Source organism: Schistocerca serialis, chromosome 2 (genome assembly GCF_023864345.2).
Source record: "Schistocerca serialis cubense isolate TAMUIC-IGC-003099 chromosome 2, iqSchSeri2.2, whole genome shotgun sequence".
Lineage (NCBI taxonomy): Eukaryota > Metazoa > Arthropoda > Insecta > Orthoptera > Acrididae > Schistocerca > Schistocerca serialis.
The window spans coordinates 106,590,427-106,615,956 of NC_064639.1; the positions used below are offsets into that span (position 1 = coordinate 106,590,427).

Sequence of the window (25,530 nt, forward strand, 5' to 3'; positions counted from 1 at the left end):
CTACAAGGACTGCAGTGGGTCTGCATCTTTGATGGCACACCAATACCATTATTTCTACAAGGACTGCAGTGGATCTTCACCTCTGGTGGCCCACCAATACCGTAATCTCTAACAGGACTACAGTGGTCTGCTCTGTGATGACCTACCTACCAACATTCTTCAACTTCGACTGACTCTGCTGTGGGTTTGCTCTGTTGTGGCCCATTACCTGTCTGCATGTCAAGAGTCAATACTGTCTTTCCGTTGGAAGGACAACACTACTTCTTCAAGACTGCATGGAAATCCACTACTTCCATGTGCAGTTTCTTTTACTAATGAGACTTTGTAAAAAAATTGTAATTAATACTGTGATGAATGATCAGGACTGTCTTTATGGACAGTGAGAAAATTTTAGCGTATGACCAACATTGTATCAATAAGTGTGTGCATTTGATTTCTTTTTTATTGTAATTACGTAAAAAAAAATTTCAAATCTGGATTGACCACTGCCCAAAACAATTTGTAAAATTTTTTGTGGGAGCGTGGGGGCTATGTAAGTAGGCTTTTTAGGTTTTTATGTTGGTAACGCCATGTAGCGCTCTATATGAAAATCACTGACTGTGCTGTGTGCAGTCTGTGGCTGGTTTGCATTGTTGGAATTTGCTATTGTAGTGTTGGGCAGTTGGCTGTTAACAGCGCGTAGCGTTGCGCAGTTGGAGGTGAGTCGCCAGCAGTGGTGAATGTGGGGAGAGAAATGGCGGAGTTTTGAGAGCAGATGATCTGGACGTGTGTCCATCAGAGACAGTAAATTTGTAAGACTGGATGCCATGAACTGCTATATATATTATGACTTTTGAACACTATTAAGGTAAATACATTGTTTGTTCTTTATCAAAATGTTTCATTTGCTAACTATGCCTATCAGTAGTTAGTGACTTCAGTAGTTAGAATCTTTTATTTAGCTGGCAGTATTGGTGCTCGCTGTATTGCAGTAGTTCGAGTAACGAAGATTTTTGTGAGGTAAGTGATTCATGAAAGGTATAGGTTATTGTTAGTCAGGGCCATTCTTTTGTAGGGATTTTTGAAAGTCAGATTGCATTGCGCTAAAAATATTGTGTGTCAGTTTAAGCAGAGTCATTTATAATTTTTCTAAGGGGACGTTTCAAGTGTCAAGAAGGAAGCGGTCGACCTATACAGATGACAGAACTTGAGGACCGAGCAATCGTCAGAGAGGCACTCAGAGCCCCACAGTCGTCGTTATCATCTACCCGGCGTGCAATTGGTGCTTCAGTGACCACAAGGACCATTAATAGGCGGCTCACAGAAAGGGGACTGAGCTCACGGTTCCCTTGCGCCGACTCTGTACACCAACAAGCCCATTTGCATTGGCGTCAGACACACTTACCCTGGAATCCCATTGACTGGAGTAGAATTGTCTTCAGCGATAAATCTCACTTTGAACTGAGTCCTCGAAGACCAGCAGTGGGATACCAAGCTGGCTGTCGACCGCCATACGGTCTGACACACAGGAGTGATGGTCTGGGTTCCCATTTCAAAATGCTCAAATGTGTGTGAATTCCTAAGGGACCAAATTGCTGTGTTCATCGGCCCCTAGGCTTACACGCTATTTAAACTAACTTATGCCAAGAACAATAGACACACTCATGCTCGAGGTAGGACTCGAACCTCCGGCGGGAGAGGCCGCGCAGTCCGTGACATGGTGCCTCAAACCACGCGGCCACTCCGCGCGCTGCCATTTCTTTTCATAGCAAAAATCCCGTCGCTTGTCATCCGTAGCACCCTTACTCCACATCGGTACGTCGACGACATTCTACGCTCCGTTTTTTCGCCCTTCATGGCAAGCCATCCTAGGCCAACAGCAAGATATATTTCAGCAAGATAACGCCCGCCCACTCACGGCGAGAGTTTCTGCTGCTTGTCTTCGTGGTTGTCAAAGCCTACCTTAGCCAGAAAGCTCGCCGGATCTCTCCGCAATAGAAAACGTTTCGAACTTTGCGGACAACAGCCTCGAACCAACTCGGGATTTTGACGATCACCAGTTGCACGACATCTGTCAGGACATCCAACAACTCTGACAATCAATGCAAAGCCGAAACACTGCTTGTGTAAGGGACAGAGGAGGGCCAACGCGTATTGACTTTCTCGGTTTGTGAAGCTCTTTCTCTTGAATAAGTTATCCAATTTTTCTTAATTTTTAGCATTTATTTGTCTTTAAAGATACATCACGTCAACCAATTCCCGCCCCATTCGGGTTTGGTGGTGTCTGTTTTCTTTCCTTGCAGTGCAGTTTCTGAAAAATCGAAGAATTAGTAAGTTCGATCCGTTGCAGATTTACACTGATGAAAAGCATCCGGACGCTCATGTGCAAAGCTGAATCCTTTGTGTTAGCAGAAGAGCCAACACCGTGTTACGTGGAGGCCGAAATGCACGCGTTTTAGCTCACTCAGGCTGGCGTGAGGAGGGACGAACTATACTGACGTGAGGTCTGGAACATGACAAGGAATGAGAATTCAGAAAGCGGACATAATTAGTTTGATACTTAACTTTAATCCATTAATGATGAACGTCGCTCTTGACGGCACATGATTCGCAATATTATCTGTTCAGAATAAATTCTTGAAGTAATTATAGTAACTGAATATGGAGCCTTGCTAGGTCGTATCAAATGACGTAGCTGAAGGCTATGCGAAACTGTCGTCTCTGCAAATGAGAGCGTATGTAGACGGTGAACCAACGCTAGCAAATTCGGCTGTACAACTGGGGCGAGTGCTAGGGAGTCTCTAGACTGGACCTGCCGTGTGGCGGCGCTCAGTCTGCAAACACATAGTGGCGACACGCGGGTCCGACGTATACTATCGGACCGCGGCCGATTTAAAGGCAAGTGTGGTGTCTGGCGGTGACACCACAGAATCCATCACTAGAAATCACGAGAGGTGGACCCGCCAGTATAAAAGGAAGCGGGGAGCATTGTGTTGTCAGTAAAGAAGCGGTAAGAACAGAAAGAGTCAGTCAGGGGAGTTCAGAGACAGGTGGACTAGTCACTGCATGTTACCCGAGTAACAAATTAATCAGGTACATTTCAACCCTGCTACAGCTGCCCAATGAGTGTGTTAGTGGTGCGACTGTAAAATGGAAAAGCTAAGGAACAAGCATAGCTAAAATATGACTAAGCCGACCTCATTCACTGAAAGAGAAGGACCGGCGAGCACTGCTGAGAGTGGCTGTAAAGAGTTGCATGAAAGCAACAGTGGGATTCTCTCCTCAACTCCAAAGTCCCATCGACTGTAATGCTAGCACAAAGACTGTGTGTAGGGAGTTAAAAAGGATAGGGTACATTGTTCAAGCGGCTCGTTATAAGGCACAAATTTCTGTAGCCAGTGCTAAGCGACGGTTGAGGTGGTGCAAAGGGTGACACCATTGGACAGTGGATGACCAGTAAAGAGTAATTTGTAGTGATGAGTCACACTACATTCTGTGTTTCGTGAAGGTCTGGTGAACGCTGCGTGCCAGCGTGTGTCTTGATAACAGTGAAGTACGGAGGGGGTAGTGTTACGGTATGGGGGTGTTTGTTGTGTCTAGGTTGTGGTCCCCTTATTGTGAATAATAAAATGCTAAATGTGGAAGGATATTATCACAATTTACAGTGCTTGTGTACTGTGAACAGTAGAGGAACGATGATAATATCAGTGACACTACACCCTGTGATGCAGTAGAATCTGTGAGGTTATGGTTTCTTGACAGTAAAAGTCCTAAAGTAGACTGACTTTCCCAGAATCCCGAACTGGCCTCAGCGGAATACTACTGGGACGAATTAGAACGTCGATTTCGCTAAAGATCCCAGGTTACAATCTCACTGGAGACGCCTGGAAACTTCCCTCTGTGAGAGCCTATTCTGAGACAACGTAGCAAAGCGGATACGATCAAACGTCGGAATTGACCTAAGCATGGCAGAACTACAGACAACACATGCAATGTAATTCCTTCCTGGTGTTACGACTGGAACTGATCGGCTGTATTATCCACTCCGTTGCATAGACACTGCGCATGCATGGTTGTTTACATCTTCGTGTGGGTTGAGAGATGCCTATGAACAATCTAAGTGACTGTGTTATTGATGCAATATACACATTCAACGTCAGTGTTTAGGAGAGCTTGAAACGAAGTGATGCAACACATTTTTAGATGAATGTAAATCGCACTGAAGATAAAGGGGATAGGCAAAATAATGTGAACACCTGTACTTAATTGGAAATGTTTCATTAATAAGGGTTGGATCTCCATTTGCTCGTAATACAGTTGCGGTACTTCTTGGAATACTGGCATATAATTCCAGTGGAATGTTATGCCACTCTTCCATCAGAACCTCTTTTAACTCCTGTAGTGACGAGGGAGGCGGAAATCTGCTCCGGAGTCCGCGCTCCAATACCTCCCACAAGGTTTCAATAATGTTGAAGCCAGGGGACTGTGCTGGCCAGGTAAGACGCTGCAGTTCAGGTGCATGCTCCTCATACCGCGATTGTACTTTCTTGGCTGTCTGAATGGGTGCATTATCATCCTCAAATATGGCATCATTGTTGGGGAACAACTTTTGAATCATATGGTGCATTTTATCACCTAAAATGTACACAGAACCGTTGGCTGTAACACAGCCTTTGGGAGTAATGATGGGATCAGCAGAATACCGTGATATGGCTACCCACACGATTACCCTTCCACCTCCATGCTTAACCGTTGGAATCGAGCAATCAGGATTGTAGGCTTCTTTTGGCATTCTCCAATCGCAAACCCGGTTCGATGTTGGAAATAACGAAAATGTTGACTCTTCGCACCATATGACGTGTTTCCACTGATCAGCCGACCAGGATTTATGCTCCTGACACCATGGCTCAAAATGGCTCTGAGCACTACGGGACTTAACATCTGTGGTCATAAGTCCCCTAGAACTTAGAACTGCTTAAACCTAAGGACATCACACACATCCATGCCCGAGGCAGGATTCGAACCTGCGACCGTAGCGGTCACGCGGTTCCAGACCGAAGCGCCTAGAACCGCACGGCCACACCGGCCGGCTCCTGACACCATATTTTACGCTTCTTTGCGTTGGTTGTCACTAATGGTTTCGGTATAGCAGCTCGTCGAAGAATATTAGCTTTACGGAGTTCTCAGCAGACAGTGTCGATAGATACGGGGTCTTGAACATGCCTATTGAGCTCTGCATATGATCTCTGTCATTTAGTTTTGATCTTCGCCCACTATTACGTTTACACGATGATGTCTTTCGATGTTTTGTGTAGGCTGTCATGACTGTTGATGCAGCTGCTCTTGGAACATTCAATAAGTTGGCTTTCTTGGTTACTGAGGCTCTAGCTAATCGGGCTCCACAATCTGCCCTCTTTGGAACTCTGTTACGTCTTTCATTGCACGTCGACCGCGACCTCTGAATGCAAATACGAGCCGGCCGCGGTGGCCGAGCGGTTCTAGGCGCTTCAGTTCGGAACCGCGCGACTGCTACGGTCGCAGGTTCAAATCCTGCCTCGGGCATGGATGTGTGTGATGTCCTTAGGTTAGTTAGGTTTAAGTAGTTCTAAGTTTTTGGGGACTGATGACCTCAGATGTTAAGTCCCATAGTGCTCAGAGCCATTCGATCCATTTTGCAAATACGAAGTGTGCACTACTTGTAAACAAGCTGCACTGATGCATGATCTGTACTGAAGACTCGCAGTCCTGCGCAACACGTGCCTTACCTGCGTTGTTGACCGTCAAACATAACCATCCCATTATTACCACTGTTCACGTTATTTTGCCTATCCGTTGTAGCTACAGAGCAACTGAAATCCATTTGCGGTAAACAGATTACAAATTAACTACCGACGCTGCCCTTCCTCCTTCCTATGCAATCGTGGAAAGTTTTGTTGAGATGCCCAATAACAGTACTCGCAACATCAAGGATGTGGATTACTGGCCTGGTAGGACAGCGGTGCAAACTAAACGTGCCTAATGACTAGGACTCAATGCACCACCTCCCTTCCGTCGTAACCCACGAAATAAGAAAGGTGAAGAGAAGTAATTTGTACTCGGGTACCTACGTGCCTGGAAGCAGGCGTTCGCCGCAGAATGGCAGTGAGTCACGTGTTTTGCAGCCCTCGGGAACAATACGCACCTCCCGCTTGGCGGCGACGCGACCTCTGGCGGACAATGGCCCGCGTGCGGTTTCGCGGTCGAGGCTGTTGCCGCGACCCATATCGTGCGGTCGCGCCGTCCGCTTTGTGCCGTGCGGCTCGCTCGAGGCAACGTTCGTGACGGACTGATTACGCTCAACCTCGTGGAGTACCCGTCGCGATTAGCGTTGAGGTAAACCAAGCCCGTCGGTCGTCTTCCAAAAACTAATTAGGCAGTGTAATTACATACCATGTGGAATAAAAAAAATGGTTCAAGTGGCTCTGAGCACTATGGGACTTAACTTCTGTGGTCATCAGTCCTCTAGAATTTAGAACTGCTTAAAACTAACTAACCTAAGGACATCACACACATCCATGCCCGAGGCAGGATTCGAACCTGCGACCGTAGCGGTCGCGCGGTTCCAGACTGTAGCGCCTAGGATCGCTCGGCCACTTCTGCCGGCTGTGGAATAAAAGGGCGACGAAATTTTTTCCTTTATTTACTACTGGCCATTAAAATTGCTACACCACGAAGACGACGTGTTACAGACGCGAAATTTAACCGATAGGATGAAGATACTGTGATATGGAAATGATTAGCGTTTCAGAGCATTCACACAAGGCGACACCTACAACATGCTAACATGAGGAAAGTTTCCAACCGATTTCTCATACACAAACAGCAGTTGACCGGCGTTGCCTGGTGAAACGTTGTTGTGATGCCTCGTGTAAGGAGGAGAAATGCGTACCATCACGTTTCCGACTTTGATAAAGGTCGGATTGTAGCCGATCGCGATTGCGGTTTATCGTATCGCGACATTGCTGCTCGCGTTAGTCGAGATCCAATGACTGTTAGCAAAATATGGAATCGGTGAGTTCAGGAGAGTAATACGGAACGCCGTACTGGATCCCAACTGTCTCGTATCGCTAGCAGTCGAAATGACAGGCATCTTATCCGCATGGCTGTAACGGATTGTACAGCCACGGCTCTATCCCTGCGTCAACAGATGGGGACGTTTGCAAGACAACAACCACCTGCACGAACAGTTCGACGATGTTTTGCAGCAGCATGGTCTATCAGCTCGGAGACCATGGCTGCGGTTACCCTTGACGCTGCATCACAGACAAGATCGCCTGCGATGGTGTACTCAACGACAAACCTGGGCGCACGAATGGCAAAACGTCATTTTTTCGGATGAATCCAGGTTCTGTTTACAGCACGAAGACGACGTGTTACAGACGCGAAATTTAACCGATAGGAAGAAGATACTGTGATTGTCGCACCCGTGTTTGGTGACATCGCGGTGAACGCACGTTGGAAGCGTGTATTCGTCATCGCCATACCGGCGTATCACCCGGCGTGATGGTATGGGGTGCAATTGGTTACACGTCTCGGTCACATCTTGTTCGCATTGACGGCACTTTGAACAGTTGACGTTACATTTCAGATGTGTTACGACCCGTGTCTCCATTCGATCCCTGCAAAATCCTACATTTCAGCAGGGTAATGCACGATCGCATGTTGCAGTTCCTGTACGGGCCTTTCTGGATACAGAAAATGTTCGACTGCTGCCCTGGCCAGCACATTCTCCAGATCTCTCACCAATTGAGAAAGTTTGGTCAATGGTGGCCGAGCAACTGGCTCGTCACAATGCGCCAGTCACTACTCTTGTTGAACTGTGGTATCGTGTTGAAGCTGCATGGGCAGCTGTACCAGTACACGCCATCCAAACTCTGTTTGACTCAATGCAAAATAAAGTTGCTGCAGAGAAAAAAACCGTATTTAGACAACAAAGTGGCTTCATTGTCATCTGAAGCAAATATGTCACACCTTGTTTCATTAGCGTCTCCTTTCGTAAAATTAATTGGTTACATTACTTCCGTTTCGTAAGAATGTCCATTTCGAGCTTTGTAACGAACATTTCACGTTTAATCGATTAAATAGGGCTTGACTTCATACAAATTAGGACAGCAGTGCTCTGTTTTCCTTTTTGCATACACTCTTTTCGGTGAATATATACTACTTAACTTTTCTCCGAGGGTCAGTGATCTGTTCTCTGAGGGAACCTAACATAAGAAAAGGCTGTAGAAGTATTAGTATTCGTTTTAGTAACATAGATTTCAGTAGTATAAGCTGATGTAGGAAAATTAATGTGCTGGTGGTGGTAGTGGTAAAGCCTTTCTATACTTTAAAAATTTTATTTTTTGTTATTGTAGGAGTGGTATTTGCTGTTGTAACAACAATGAAAGACCTAAGTTGAAACAATGCTCCGGCAGTAGACAACATTCCGGCAGAACTACAGATAGCCTTGGGAGAGTCAGCCATGACAAAACTGTTCCATCTGGTGAGCAAGATAGAAGAGACAGGCGGCATATCCTCATTCTTGAATTCCAATATAATAATTTCATTGTTGTCATCGAGTAAACGTGAAATGTTCGTTACAAGGCTCGAAATGGACATTCTTACGAAACGGAAGTAATTCGAATTATTATATTGGTCTTCAAGACTGAGGATATGTCGCCTGTCTCTTATATCTTGCTCACCAGATGGAGCAGTTTTGTCATGGCTGACTCTCCCAAGGCTATCTGTAGTTCTGCTGGAATGTTGTCTACTGCCGGAGCATTGTTTCGACTTAGGTCTTTCATTGTTGTTACGAGTCAGCCATGACAAAACTGTTCCATCTGGTGAGCAAGATATAAGAGACAAGCTACATATCCTCAGTCTTGAAGACCAATATAATAATTCGAATTCCAAAGGAAGCAGGCGCCGACAGGTGTGAAAATTACCGAACTGTCAGTTTAATATGTCACGGTTGCAAAATACCTACACGAATTATTTACAGACGAATTGAAAAATTGGTAGAAGCCGACCTTGGGGAAAATCAGTTTGGATTCTGTAGAAATGTAGGAACACGCAAGGCAATACTGACTGTACGCCTTATCTTAGAAGATGGGCGAACGAAAGGCAAACCTACGTTTATAGCATTTGCAGACTTTGAGAAACTTTTTGACAATGTTGACTGGAACACTCTCTTTCAAATTCTGATGGTACCATGGGTAGAATGTATGGAGCGAAAGGCTATTTCCAATTTGTACAGAAACCAGATAGCAGTTATAAGAATCGAGAGGCATGAATGAGAAGCAGTGGTTGTAAAGGGAATGAGACAGGTTTGTAACCTATCCCTGATGTTATTAAATTTGTATATTGAGCAAGGGGTAAAGGAAACAAAAGGGAAATTTAGAGTAGGACTTAAAGTCCAGGAGCAAGAAATAAAAACTTTGAGGTTTGCCGATAACATTGCAATTCGGTCAGAGACTGCAAAAAACTTGGAGCAGTTGAATGGGATGGAGAGTGTCCTGAAAGGAGTATATAAGATGAACATCATCAAAAGCAAAACGAGGATAATGGAATGTAGTCGAATTAAATCGGGTGATGCTGAGGGTATTAGACTAGGAAATCAGACGCTTTAAGTAGTAAATGAGTTTTGCAGTTTGGGGAGCAAAATAACTGATGATGGTCGAGGTAGAGAGGATATAAAATGTAGACTGGCTATAGCAAGGAAAGCATTTCTGATAAAGAGAAATTTATTAACACCGAGTATAGATTCAAATGTCAGGAAGTCTTTTCTGAACGTATTTGTCTGAAGAGTAGCCATGTATGGAAGTGAAGTGTGGACGAGACACTGTTTAGACAAGAAGAGAATAGAAGCCTTTGAAATGTGGTGCTACAGAAGAATGCTGAAAACTAGATGGGTAGATCACGTAAGTAATGGGGAAGTACTGAATAGAAATGGGCAGAAGAGGAACTTCTGACACAACTTTAGAAGAAGGGATCGGTTTGTAGGACACGTTCTGAGGTATTAAGGGATCACCAATTTAGTTTTGTAGGGAAGCGTGGAGGGTAAAAATCATAGAGGCAGACCAAGAGATGAAGACACTAAGCAGATTCAGAAAGATGTAGGTTGCAGTAGTTGAGGAGGGTTGCACAGGATTGAGTAGCATGGAGAGCTGCATCAAGCAAGTGTTTGGACTGAGGACCACAACGACAACACCATAAGGGAAGTTGGTACGATAGGCACTAGAAACATAATGTAATATCCAGAAATGGGAAGATAATAGAAAATGGAGTAGATTATTATGAAGATTCATATAAATCGAATGATCTATGTGGTATGGTCTACAGAATCTGTAGACCAGATCGCAGTGCCACAGAAAAGTCGGCAACACGAATCGCCACCGCAGACATTAGCGAGGTCTCATTGCAATCTGCAATGATGTCTACGAGCCGCTCCTGAAGATCACAACTCCCTCTCAGCGCGGCTGTGCTCCGACTCTGAGATCAATGCAGTGCAAGAACCCTGACCAGTTCAAGACCTCAGCTGCAGTGGTCAACATCATCGTCTAGGACCAATATGATAGTGGACTTGTTAAAATGAATGTGGAACGCTCTACTGCAAGAGAACTGTTCGTTAATTTGTGTATCAGGGGAAGCTGTAATAGTGAATAACTGTTGTATATTATCTAGTACTCCTGTGGCAAAGAAGTGTGTCAATTTAAGTGAATATTTATTCATTTGTGTTATAGTGGGCCAGGCGGAGTGGCCGAGAGGTTCTAGGCGCTACAGTCTGGAACCGCGCGACCGCCACGGTCGCAGGTTCGAATCTTGCCCCGGGCATGGATGTGTTTGATGTCCTTAGGTTAGTTAGGTTTAAGTAGTTCTAAGTTCTAGGGAACTGATGACCTCAGATGGTAAGTCCCACAGCGCTCAGAGCCATTTGAATCATTTGTTATAAAGTGAACTAATATTTAATGTGTTCTAGTGTGATGAGTCTTCTTCCAAGGCAATCAAAGAACCCACAGCTGTGGCCAGACGAATGTACTTTCGCCTGGTCATCACAGTCCATTGTTATTGTCAAGAAAGAGGACTACAATAAACAAAAAAAAAGATAATAAATAAAGTACATGGAGAACGAACTGCACGAGGCGAATGGTTTCTGGGAAAAGATTAGCAATGGAATTCCTTGGATACAGGGCGACTACGTGAGCGTGTGCAAGTGTGTGAGGAGGAGGAGGAGGAGGAGGAAGAGAGCGAGCGAGAGAGTTAGAGAGAGACAGAGAGAGAGAGAGCGATGATGAGGGAGTGAAGTGGGGAGGCGAGGCGGTAGTTTTCCATTCGCCTCCCTGGCTGAGTCCCGGTACCTGCGGCCACCTCCCTAATAGGGAGCACCGGGATTCGGGGTCAGCAGGGCCCGGCTGCCGCCTGGGGGTATAATAGCCGCTCCAGAGGCGCCGTCGTGGCTGCCTCTGTGGCGAGTGGAAAACTTTCCGCTCCGCTCTGCGCTGCACCACGGCGGTTACTGGCAACTCGCTAATCTGTTCCGCGTAAAAAGTGTAATGTCCCTGCGCCCCCCTCCCCTACCCGCCGCCGCAGGTACGTGATGACTGCCAGGTAGGCACTCAGCCGGCTGCCACGCAACCTCTCCGTGCCGTTGCACTGCCACCTCGGTTGCTTCGTCATTCGCAGTTTTCTCTTCAACTCTCACACAGACTTCCAGTACTTTGCCACACACTCCTCTCAGCAGCCATGATGCACATACACATGCAAAAACCACGTAATAATAGGAATTTATTAGCAATCATTACTTCTGACGTTTACTTCTCCAAGCATTTCATTAGTCATTTATGTTAACAACTAACATACAGTAAACTTTCATACAGTTTAACGCAGTGTCGAACTCTTCCGGTTTTATAAAATGAAACTACACAACTCCAAAGACCTTTTCAAGTCTCAAACGTCTATGATGTATATAGGCAGACTGGACGGACGAATTAAAGTTTGTACCAAGGCTGGGATTCCAATCCAGGTGTCCCACTTACTGTCCAAACGCGCTAACCCCTACGCCATCCTTTTTATTTATTTATTTTTTTTTTTTTGAACCCAGACCCAAAGAAGTTTTGATTTTTTTTCTCAAAACTCTATCCATTGCACCAACCTTTTTTTTTTACATGGCAGACGCTCTTTTTTTCTTATATTAAACTAATAATAATGCGACAGTGTAAGTAGGCTGTTTAGGTTTTCTTAGCGCTCTGTATGAAAATCACTGGCTGCGCTGTGTGCAGTCTGTGGCTGGTTGGCATTGTTGTAATACTCGCCATTTTAGCGTTGGGCAGCTGGATGTTAACAGCGCGTAGCGTTGCGCAGTTGGAGGTGAGCCGCGAGTAGTGGTGGATGTGGGGAGAGAGATGGCGGAGTTTTGAAATTTGTAAGACTGGTTGTGATGAACTGCTATGTACATTATGACTTTTGAACACTATTGAGGTAAATACATTGTTTGTTCTCTATCAAAATCTTTCATTTGCCAACTATGCCTATCAGTAGTTAGTGCCTTCCGTAATTTGAATCTTTTATTTAGCTGGCAGTAGTGGCGCTCGCTGTTTTGCAGTAGTTCGAGTAACGAAGATTTTTGGTGAGGTAAGTGATTTGTGAAATGTATAGGTTAATGTTAGTCAGGGCCATTCTTTTGTAGGGATTTTTGAAAGTCAGGTTGCGTTGCGCTAAAAATATTGTGTGTCAGGTTAAGCACAGTCCTGTATAGTTGTTCAAATGGGGGCGTTTCAACAGATCCTATAACCTATAACGCGAATGTTAGGGGAAAAAAATAGATGTGGCGAGACGCAACCCATTGGCATTTCGATCTCTCTCTTTTCTTATTTTTATTTTTTTTTTTTTTTACTCTGCTCGCTCACCCCACAGTACAATACCGCGACCAATTTTAATTTTTTTTCCCCCCGCATCGCGATGTGTAAACAACACTTTAGAACCAACCCGGGAGAGAAGTCTTTCTAATTGAACGGGATCATAAAACTGAATGAATACAAATCAGAATCAAAGTAAGCAGTATCTACTGATCAGTTGTAACACGGATAACATCAGCCAACCAATTGTGAATTTTTAAGGAGCCAGGTTGAACACATGACTGAGTACCTTCGACACAAGCGGCGCTGCGGCACAGGCGGAAGTTAACGACAACCTGCTCGCTCGACGCGCAAGGCGACACTTGACCACCCTCGTACAGCGGCTTTGCACACCTGAACCGAATAATCTACCACGCCTGCCGCTATGCGGTTGTGCAAAGCCACTGTGCCATAGTGATGTAATGGTTAGCACATGTGCCTAGTGAACAGGGAACCCAGATTTGAATCCCAGACTTGGTACAAATTTTCATTCTTCGGTTAAGTCTGCATATATAGATGCGTGAGACATCAAAAAGTGTCTGGAATCATATAGTTTCATCTGATTAATGCAACTGTGCCTGGATTTCAGGCAGGATCCCCCATTTCGTTTGATACTGAGGTGCCATTCCAGTAGAACTGAAGAGCCTCTGAATGCTGTTCGAGTCTAAGATTAATACCAGTGGGCCGAGACAGGAGTGGGAGTTTCGACTGAGGAGGGAAGGTTGCTGGGATAGTGCGGGCTTGGTGCAAATTTTCATTTATCGCTTCGGCATGCATACATACATCTTTTTATTCTGCCTCATCACATCTGCATATAAGCTGCATCTTTCTTTAATTTACGCTTCAGTCTTGCTCTTCAGTCCCAAGAATGGTTTGATGCAGGCTCTCCATGCTCTTGATCTCAGCGTAACTACTGCAGCGCCGGCCGCGGTGGTCTAGCGGTTCAGGCGCTCCGTCCGGAACCGCGCGACTGCTACGGTCGCAGGTTCGAATCCTGCCTCGGGCATGGATGTGTGTGATGTCCTTAGGTTAGTTAGGTTTAAGTAGTTCTACGTTCTAGGGGACTGATGACCACAGATGTTAAGCCCCATAGTGCTCAGAGCCAGCCAACTACTGCAGCCTACATACACTTGAACTTGCTAACATTATTCGTCCTTTGTTCCCCTCTACAATTCCCCTCCTAACCTTCTCTTTTATCAAAATGATGGTTCCTTGGTGCCTCAGACCGTGTTCTATCCTATTAATCAAGGTGCGCTATAAATGTTTGTTTCCGAATTCAGTTCAGTACCGCTTCACAATTCCCACCTTTTTAGCCGAAGTTGCCAATGTGCGCTTCTGCAATGGCTCTCGACTTGAAGGTACGCGGGTTAGAATCCTCGTGGGGGAAAATTTACACTGTCTGTGCAAGGGGGAGGAGGTGGTGGCGTAAAATTTCTGATCACCAATCTTTGAATCAATGTCCTTGTCTGAATTCCGGACATCTCCGCAGAGTGTGCTACTGTTCATAGTGATCCATCTACCCGCATCTCGTGGTCGTGCGGTAGCGTTCTCGCTTCCCACGCCCGGGTTCCCGGGTTCGATTCCCGGCCGGGTCAGGGATTTCCTCTGCCTCGTGATGGCTGGGTGTTGTGTGCTGTCCTTAGGTTAGTTAGGTTTAAGTAGTTCTAAGTTCTAGGGGACTTATGACCACAGCAGTTGAGTCCCATAGTGCTCAGAGCCATTTGAACCATTTTGAGTGATCCATCTATCGGATCGAGACATGAAGCTTGGTGCTATTCACAAGGACGAACACCAGGTTTCACCCTCTCCATAGCAACACAAACCTGATGCTACACTGTACAGACACTCATCACAGTGATCCACACGTCACATTCATTTGACACTTCATAACAGATCGGAGGAGGGCAACGGCAGACCACCTGCACTAGGACTTTACTTGGAACGGCGATGCATGTGCTCTCCCTACTCTCATTTCCTGAGTATGCTGCTGCTCTGAATCACGTGCTCTCTTGTTATTCGATCCTTTCTTGTCTAAACTCTTTACCGTCCACGTTTCAGCACCGTACAAGGCTGCACTTCAGATGAATCCCTTAATAAAAAAATATCAAACACTTCATTTTTGATAGTTTTTCTTTCAGTCTATGGTCGCATTTACTTTTATAAGGAATACTGATTTAGTTCCATTTTAGAACACCTTCTAATTAACTGTAGTTGCAGAGAAATCCATCAGTGATGACTTCTGTACTCAGTCTCCATGCTACATTAGTAGAGCTCTGCAACTGCAGCAGATCTAATCTTCTAAATGGAACGAAAGCGATCTTTGTTATAAACAGTATAAACTGTAATAAAAAATATTAAAATAATAGTTAGGCTTCATATCTCCGCTTGGCTTAAGTATCAAGCTTGCATAAACTTAAATTTCTATTCGATGCCAATACATTTCCCTGGTTCAGAGAAGCCTTTCTTGTTATTACGAGTATGCATTTTCTGTTCTCTCTGCTTCGGCCATCATCAGTTTTCTTCCTACCCAAATAGCGAAAATCTTCTATTACTTTTAGTCTCCCATTTCCTGATCTAATTCCCACAGCATCGGCTGAATGCAAACGTTGCGTACAAATTGAAGGAGCTGGTAGAGGAGTCGAGAAACAACAACTTTGGAACAGGAAGTAATCCTGAGCTAGTGAAAGCTTATGACTGTCAGGAGCGACAGACACAGTTGTTGCACATGCATCCTATGTTCAGCAAATATAATGCACCGTTTATGTGTACGTGTGACTGGATGTAAGTACACGGAGCACCTGCACCGTTTACCGTGCTGCACTACATACCACAGGCGTTGGATCGGAACGTGGGTCTAATCGCATGGCCATTTGTCCATGGCCACCTCGCTATCCTGATATGGCGCTATGTGTGTGTGTGTGTGTGTGTGTGTGTGTGTGTGTGTGTGTATGTGTGTGTAGGACCATATCACAAACCTTGTGTTCGTAACAACAGTTCCCGACGAAGAAACACCGATGGCTGGTGTACTTCGTACAGTGCGCCGGAATTTTCTACGGAGATGTTGTGGCCATAGCGAATATAGTGGTCGCCAATTTGAGCACCTCTGTAGCGTACAACATTTGTGAGTAAACAGTACATTATCTTCGCTGAGCTTAAGGCGCATTTGCATTATTGTCCTTGTTATTCCTCACATACCAAAGCTTTCACTGGCTCAGGATTACTTCCAAGATCGCAAATTCCTATTCAGAAGTTACTGTATTTCGACTCCTCTTTTAGATACGTCAGTTTGTGCGCAACTTTTTGAATCGTCCTGTATAACATTCCCCAGGTACGACTGCTTCATCAGGTCTTTATGATAACCTTCAGTTATATCTTGCATACGATGATGATGGACCTTCCCCTCCGAAAATACATATTGCGGTTAAAAACCTAAAAAAAAAGAAAAAACAATACGGACAGTCGTCAGAGTTTTGTTCGTAGAATCTTTCAGTGTCTCTCGAATGGCACATGAAGGGGTTATGTATGGGTTAAAATTCCTGGTTACTGCTCGGGAATTAATAAGAAGAATTGCTTTTACATGTCAGAAGGCACTTATCGTAGTCTGTCCATGAGATGAAATCACCGTCATCTTATTTAATGTATGAAACCCCGACTTCCACCGCTCTGCTCACTGTCCATACACAATAACGAGGTCAAGACAGTCAGTGGATAAAAGAGCAGGCCGCAAAATTCGTCGTTTAATTACAGCAGATTAGATTTAAACCAATACATAGTCGTCTTCAGTGCTTACAAGAACAGGTGACATTAGTCTAATGTGTCACGTAGTAAACAATATATCTCGACGTAGAGCATAAGGGAGCTCATATCGCGTTCATGTTAGACTCCTGTATGCTCTGTATCAACGAATGTTGTTTACTACTTGGCACTTTGAAGTAATGTCACCTGTTATACGCACTGACGATGTCTACATAATCGTTGAGATCTAGATCTGCTGTAATTAAACGAGGAATTTCGCAGTCGATTGCTACTCTTTTTCTCCACTGCCATATTCAACGATCTCTGCGCACAACAGCAACACATGGATTCCAATCCAATGAGACGTCAAGTCAGTCTCATATTCTGGAAATGAGCGATGAGGGCATATGTGGCCCTTGGAATTGTCCTAGTTGAGATGCTTTCCCGCAGCTTTCCTCAGACGAGTTATGAAGTGTCAAGTATTCATCTGCGTCGCGCCGGTGGCTGTAACGACTGCTTGTTCTTTGTTATGTTGTGTATGTGTTATTGTGACTGACTGGAAGGTCTGGAGAGAATTCAGGTACCGGAACATAAGAGACCGACAAACCAAGCTTGCCCTGCGGCTGGGGCATCACTACCAATAGGGTCACATACAGTTGCTACACGGGACACTACGGAAAGGTTTCGAATTTAATCACTCACAATGGGGCAAAGTTCTGTGGGCAGGAACCGTATGCCACCACCTTTCCTGTCCTCGCCGGCCAAATACTGGCAATGAACATTTCTTCCACCAAAGATCTTCGAGCAGTCTACCTCCGAGGCGCCAGCGCCAACTCACAAGGGAACCTCCCCATCGCACCCCCCTCAGATTTAGTTATAAGTTGGCACAGTGGATAGGCCTTGAAAAACTGAACACAGATCAATTGAGAAAACAGGAAGAAGTTGTGTAGAACTGTGAAAAAAATAAGCAAAATATACAAACTGAGTAGTTCATGGCAACATATGCAACATCAAGGACAATTGGATCTCAGGAGCGCCGTGGTCTCGTGGTAACGTGAGCAGCTGCGGACCGAAATCTTCCATAGAGTGAAAATTTTTATTTTTTATTTTCACTTTATGTGACAAACTCTTATGTTTTCATCACTTTTTTGGGAGTGATTATCACATCCACAAGAAAATCTAAATCGGGCAAGGTAGAAGAATCGCCAAGTGTACAAGTTAGGTGGGTCGACAACATATTCCTGTCATGTGGTGCACATGCCGTCACCAGTGTCGTATAGAATATATCAGATGTGTTTTCCTGTGGAGGAATCGGTTGACCTATGACCTTGCGATCAAATGTTTTCGGTTCCCATTGGAGAGGCACGTCCTTTCGTCTACTAATCGCACGGTTTTGCGATGCGGTCGCAAAACACAGACGCTAAACTTATTACAGTGAACAGAGACGTCAATGAACGAACGGACAGATAATAACTATGCAAAAATAAATAAAGTAAAATTTTCACTCCAGGGAAGACTTGAACCAAAGACCTCTCGTTCTACAGCTGCTCACGCTACCATGGGACCACAGCGCTCCTGAGCTTACATTGTGCATGATGTTGCCTATGTGGCCCATGGACTACTCACTGTATATTTTGCTTATTTTTTCACAGTTCCACACAACTTCTTCCTGTTTTCTCAATTGATCTGTGTACAGTTTATCAAAGCCTATCCACTGTGCCAACTTATAACTAAATCTGAGGGGGGTGCGATGGAGAGGTTCCCTTGTCAGAAGTGAGCGTTAGCGAAATCGGCTACGAAGGGGCGTTGCAGAAACAAACAGGTGTATGGAATCGCATGAATTCCTTTTAAACGCTCCAAACGCTGCTGATAAATTCCTTTCCGCATTTCCTTTTGGTCGACATGCAACAAATACAGCGCTAGCTTTGCATAAAACTCCTCGTAGCTATACACTGACAAGTCAAAACATTGTGACCACCGGCCACCGCGACGCTGGATGCCGCCTGATGGTGTTACGGGCACGTGACGGTAACAAAAGTATGTGAGCGGAGCAGCCGCGGACGGGATACCACCATAGCCAAGATAAGGGCTGCAAATGGCGAAATCCATTGAGATAAGCAACTTTGACTAAGGACAGATTATTCGAAAACGGTGAAGTTTGTCGAATGTTCACGTGCTACTGTCGTGAGCAGCTACGCAAACAGGTAGAAGGACAGTGAAACTACCACCAGACGCTAAGTGGTTGGAAGTCCACAGAAGGTGGAGTTCGAAAATTTGTCTGTTCTGTAAAGTAGTATAGATGTTGCTGTGTGGCATCTCTGCCGAAAGAGCACAATGCTGGTCCATGTGCAAGTGCTTCAGAGTACACTGTTCATCGTACATTTTTGAACGTGGAGCTCCGCAGCAGACCACCCCTATGTGTTGACACGCTGATCCGAAGACGTCGTCAATTACGATTGTAGCGCCCGCGGGACCATCGGGATTCGACCGTCGATCAATGGAAACATGTCGGCTCTTCGGGTGAATTTTTGTTACAGCAGTTTTATGCTATGGAAGATACTCACCCGCACTTGCATGGGACCTGTGGTAGTAATAGAAGACACACTGACTGCTTCGAACCACCCGTATCTCTTCACGCTTTATGTCTTCTCCGAAGCCTATGTCACCTTTCAGCTGTATAATTGTCCGCGTCTCGGAGAGAGAACCGTGATACATTAGTTTGAGGAGTGAACTCACGATGATATCTCGGCGACCAAATTCACCTGATGTGAATCCTGTGAAACCCATGTAGGTCGCCATGGGGCGCCGTCGACAGGCACGCAAATCAGAGGCCTGTTATTTACGCGAATTACATGACCTGTGCATAGAGTGCCTGTAGTGTTGGCAGAAGAGCCAACACTGTTTCTAGAGGAGGCCGAAATGCACGCGTTTAATTACACGCTGACTGGCGTGAGGTCTGGAACAGGACAATATCTTGAGAATTGCAAATAAAGTAAGTAGTTGATATAATACTTAACTTTAATCCATAATTGTAGAACATCGCTCTTGATGATACATGCTTCACATAATAAATATCAATTGAATATGGCGCCTTGCTAGGTCGTAGCAAATGTAGCTGAAGGCTATGCTAACTATCGTTTTGGCAAATGAGAGCGTATTTGTCAGTGAACCATTGCTATGAACGTCGGCTGTACAACTGGGGCGAGTGTCAGTACGTCTCTCTAGACCTGCCGTGTGGTGGCGCTCGGTCTGCTATCACTGACAGTGGCGACACGCGGGTCCGACGTATACTAATGGACCGCGGCCGATATAAAGGCTACCACCTAGCAAGTGTGGTGTCTGGCGGTGACACCACAGTGCCACATGGGGTACTCAGCGGCCAAGAAACCTTTATTATGCGAACAAAATAAGGTGACACAACTGCAGGGGGCACAGTAACATAAAAATTAGAGCGCACAGTAATGGTTCAAGGTGTTATTCACTGACGAATCTAAAGATGAAGCATCTGCAAGCCATCGTCGAATGTTTGTTCATTGACTTCACGGGTTCGAGTCAGTGTATCACCAATGTGAAGCGTGGTGGAGGGTCGGTCGTGGTGTGGGGATGTTTTACGGATGGTTGTTCTTGAGCAGGACAATGATCCTAAACGTGCTTCTAAATTTCGCAGACGGTATGTCAGCGGGAAAGAGTGGGGAACTGAACAATGTGATTTGGCCAAGTCAATCACCTGACTTAAATTCCAATGAAATCTTATGGGATGAACTTGACAGATAGCCAGGAAACTGAGGTCATCTAATGTTGAAGATCTGTGGGATAATTTACAGACGTGTTGGACTGCAAAAAATTCTATCTCTAGAAAGCCAAGAATTTGTGCAGCTGCTCTGAGGGAAAGAGCTGCTCAGTTTGCTGCTGCAGATGCAGCACGATGCGCCACATCCATACACCACAAACGACCATCTCCCCTCTCGGTAGTGACACGCGGCCGTCCAGAGAAAGATCTCCTTGCGACCATACATTGTTTTGACCACCGCTGTCAACATTCCTGCCAAGTCTTTCTGCAGTATCGCAGAAGGAACAACCACCTTCTCGCAAACCTATTACAGGGCTATTACAAATGATTGAAGCGATTTCATAAATTCACTGTAGCTCCATTCGTTGACATATGGTCACGACACACTACAGATACGTAGAAAAACTCATAAAGTTTTGTTCGGCTGAAGCCGCACTTCAAGTTTCTGCCGCCAGAGCGCTCGAGAGCGCAGTGAGACAAAATGGCGACAGGAGCCGAGAAAGCGTATGTTGTGCTTGAAATGCACTCACATCAGTCAGTCATAACAGTGCAACGACACTTCAGGACGAAGTTCAACAAAGATCCACCAACTGCTAACTCCATTCGGCGATGGTATGCGCAGTTTAAAGCTTCTGGATGCCTCTGTAAGGGGAAATCTACGGGTCGGCCTGCAGTGAGCGAAGAAACGGTTGAACGCGTGCGGGCAAGTTTCACGCGTAGCCCGCGGAAGTCGACGAATAAAGCAAGCAGGAAGCTATTTTCATCTTTCAACAGGATTGTGCTCCACCGCACTTCCATCATGATGTTCGGCATTTCTTAAACAGGAGATTGGAAAACCGATGGATCGGTCGTGGTGGAGATCATGATCAGCAATTCATGTCATGGCCTCCACGCTCTTTTGACTTAACCCCATGCGATTTCTTTCTGTTGGGTTATGTGAAAGATTCAGTGTTTAAACCTCCTCTACCAAGAAACGTGCCAGAACTGCGAGCTCGCATCAACGATGCTTTCGAACTCATTGGTGGGGACATGCTGCGCCGAGTGTGGGAGGAACTTGATTATCGGCTTGATGTCTGCCGAATCACTAAAGGGGCACATATCGAACATTTGTGAATGCCTAAAAAAACTTTTTGAGTTTTTGTATGTGTGTGCAAAGCATTGTGAAAATATCTCAAATAATAAAGTAATTGTAGAGCTGTGAAATCGCTTCAATCATTTGTAATAGCCCTGCACAAGACCTCGTTCAAACTCAGTGAGGTGCTGTAATGGCGTCTTTGAGGCCTTAAAGGCATCCGCGACTAACTACACATTACCTCGACCAATCTCAAGACTAACCACCCTAACTCACGACCGTTACAGGGTATATTTTAAGCAAACCTGATTTGCATCCTCATAATGGAGCGAAATTTGAATAGACAGTTTCTTTCAGATGCAGGAACACGCCTGCCCATTTTAGTTTTGTACAACAAGGCCGTCCCGTCGTGAAAGATCTCGTTCTTATATAACTTTCGTTTATGTCGCACAACTCCTTCCTGATGTTGCGATTTTTCCGTCAGTGTATATTAATCATATTGTCAAACTTTACATTTCGAGTGAAACGAAGAAACGGTGCCTTTGCGCTCCATTTTAACTACAGTCTGATAAAAAAAAGAAATGAAGTGGCTGAATTACTGAATGGCTCGGTAAGTTTCGAACTGAGAGTAACTACAGTGCAGAATTACTACTACAATATGAAGAAATGGCGGTAATTGGAGAAAATGTCTATAATTTAGAAGGAAAACATTGGGGCTGTCAAGGTAAAGTATAATTGTGCGATATTCTGCAACATCCATCAGATTATAAATTTTCTGTGCACGTCGCAGTCTGTACTTGAGTTACTGAAGCTGATGCTTCAACACCACGTCTCTTTCGATTGCTCTGGATTCGCTCACAGCCTGTGGACTATTTGGAGAGCTGTTCCTCTTTCGACTTTGAAGAACGGAGTCTCCGAGGCCTGATTCTTGTTGCTCTTCTTCGCTCCGCGAAATAAAACTTCTCTCTGTTCTTTTTTCTCTTTCGGATTGTTTCCTCCGTGGCCGGAACAGCTGTGGCTGTCTGGGAAGGTTCCCGGGCTTTTTCTCATAGTTTCTTCCTCTCTGCCTTCTGCGATAGCCATTTCTTTTTAACGTCCGCAGAAGGCGGCCGTTTCCGCCTCAGAATTACAGCTCAGTGGAACGTAATGGGCAATTTCCTTCCTCTCCGGCAACGGCCACGAGTTAAGTCAAGTTTCGCCTTGATCAGCTTCGTACGTCGCCAAGTTCCGAAATCCGATTGCGAGCGAATAAGCAGCTGCTCGTTACCTCTTGCGACACTCAGCCGTCCTGTTCACAGAAGTCTTTAAACTCTGTCAGAGTTCTACAGTACTACAACACGCATGTTGCTCCTATTACAGACATTCTGTGGTGAACAACTGGAGGCTTGCACCAAAGGAAATGTTGAGTATCGTTTACTTGCTGATTCTTACCTCCATCGATCTTAGACTACGAAACTGTAGTTAATAAAGTGGTATTCGTTCCGTTAGCAATTTTTCGACAGTAGCAGATTGGAAATTCCATGACCTTTGGAAACCAATATTTTAATTCATAAAAAGCTGTGACGCATGTCTGTATAATTTTATTTTATTAAATTAGTTGCAGATAGTAATAGCACTCGTGTATTTCAACAGGTGGTTACGACTTAAAGATTACTATTTTATGTGTTGCCGTTCTGAAAGTTGTGCGGGAACATGTAAGTAATACATGAGAAACTAAATTTTGGTGCACAAATATGCGGACATGAATTAGTATAGCAGGTCATAAAAAAACTATGCAGGGACTCACACAAATTTGTATCTATCAGTTATCGTTTCGTAAAATTATTGGACACTTAAAGTAGTAAAGGAGTTTTGCTATTTGGGGAGGAAAATAACTGATGATGGTCGAAGTAGAGAGGATATAAATTGTAGACTGGCAATGGCAAGGAAAGCGTTTCTGAAGAAGAGAAATTTGTTAACATCGAGTTTAGATTTAAATGTCAGGAAGTCGTTTCTGAAAGTATTTGTGGAGTGTAGCCATGTATGGAAGTGAAACGTGGACGATAAATAGTTTAGACAAGAAGAGAATAGAAGCTTTCGAAATCTGGTGCTACAGAAGAATTCTGAAGATTAGATGGGTAGATCACATAACTAATGAGGAGGTATTGAATAGAATTGGAGAGAAGAGAAATTTGTGGCCCAACTTGACTAGAAGAAGGGATCGGTTGGTAGGGCATATTCTGAGGCATTAAGGGATCACCAATTTAGTACTGAAGGGCAGCGTGGAGGGTAAAAATCGTATAGGGAGACCAAGGGATGAGTACACTAAACAGATTCAGAACGATGTACGTTGCAGTAGGTAGTGGGAGATGAAGAAACTTGCACAGGATAGAGTAGCATGGAGATGCACTAGTCTCTGGACTGAAAAACACAACAGCAAAATTTTAGGGAGATGTTCTTAACGTGTTAACGGATTGACTGGCTCACCCACGTTTTTCTCTAAGTGGTCAGCCAGTCACACTTCAATTCGATGCTATTATAGCTCTTCTCTCGTATTTCTTGTTTTACTTTCAGTTTTAGCACTCTTAAGGTATTTTACAGATTGGTTCACCCTTGTGTTTCGTAATTGGTCAACCTGTCGCATTTTCCTCGGCTGTTTTTTTGCTCCTCTGTCGTTTTACTTACGTTTTAATGGCAGGTGTAGCACCTTTTACCCTTTGTCCGTTGTCTTACCGCATTTGAGATAGAGTGATTATATGGGTCAAGTTTACTTCTCACTGTGTGACAGCATTTTTAGCGAATTTCGCTACATTCGTTTCCTTCAATATTTGTAAGGGCGCTGGTAACTTAGCCGTCGAGAGCCTGTGAACTTCGAAGACACAGACACAGACACAGACACAGACACACACACACACACACACACACACACACTCACACGCACACACACACACACACACACACACACACACACACACACACACTCTCACACACACACACACCGTTTGTTATGGCGGGTTTCGGAACCTCAGTTATATCTTCACGTTGTAGTCTCAGAGATCAGTCCACCACCGTAGCTCTTCTGAACGCAACTCTGTTACATATTCCAAAAGTTATTGAATTTGAATAATTCGCTCTGTCAGAATTGTTTGTGCACATGGGAAGTTCTACCGCTTGTTTTATAACCAGTTCTACTCCGACCGGACAGGCACTGCAAGGCCCAACGGTACTGACAGACATCACTGGATGCGAATATGGAGGGGCTTGTGGTCAGCACACCGCTCTCCAGGCCGTACGTTAGTTTACGAGACCGCAGCCGCTACTTCTCAGTCGAGTAGCTCCTTAGTTTGCCTCACACGGGATGAGTCCACCTCGCTTGCCAACAGCGCTCGGAAGACCGGATGGTCACCCATCCAAGTTCTAGGCCAGCCCGACAGTGCTTGACTTCGGTGATCTGAAGGGAACCGGTGTTACCACTGCGACAAGGCCGTTGGCTATAACCACTTCTGGCGTTCATTTTATTATTTCTCCCGCTTATTTTATTCACAGGCACAAAAAATTTTAACAGGTACGCAGGTTATAATCTCAGTGGTGCCCGGAGTTGAGCACCTGAGATGGAGTGTCACAAAGAAATGATCCCAAAAAACGTAATTCTCAAGGGCATAGGTGTTGCTGGTGTGGTGTACTTTACTGTCCCTCAACGGCGTGCCGGTGGGTGAGCAAGGGGCAGGGGGAGAGGTAGGGAGGGAGCTTTGACACGTCATTGCCGATGTCTCGAGTTTGCGCATGAGAATTCCGCTCTCCAAGTAGCGACAGTTATATAAGTTAGATTCAGTCTGGAACCGCACAACCGCTACGGTCGCACGTTTGAATCCTGCCTCGGGCATGGATGTGTGTGTGATGTTCTTAGGTTAGTTAGGTTTAAGTAGTTCTAGGTGACTGATGACCTCAGATGTTAAGCCCCATAGTGCTCAGAGCCATTTGAACCATATAAGTTAGAATACCAAGAGACGTCACTCGACTAATGACAAACTTCAAGACCACTATAAAGCGGGCAGACTTTG

General features: G+C 45.0%; 1 pseudogene; it reads right to left on the minus strand.

Annotated features, from left to right (window-relative positions):
* Window positions 1-24,843: 24,843 nt before the first annotated feature.
* On the minus strand, window positions 24,844-24,961 carry LOC126459524 (5S ribosomal RNA; annotated as a pseudogene).
* Window positions 24,962-25,530: the final 569 nt, after the last annotated feature.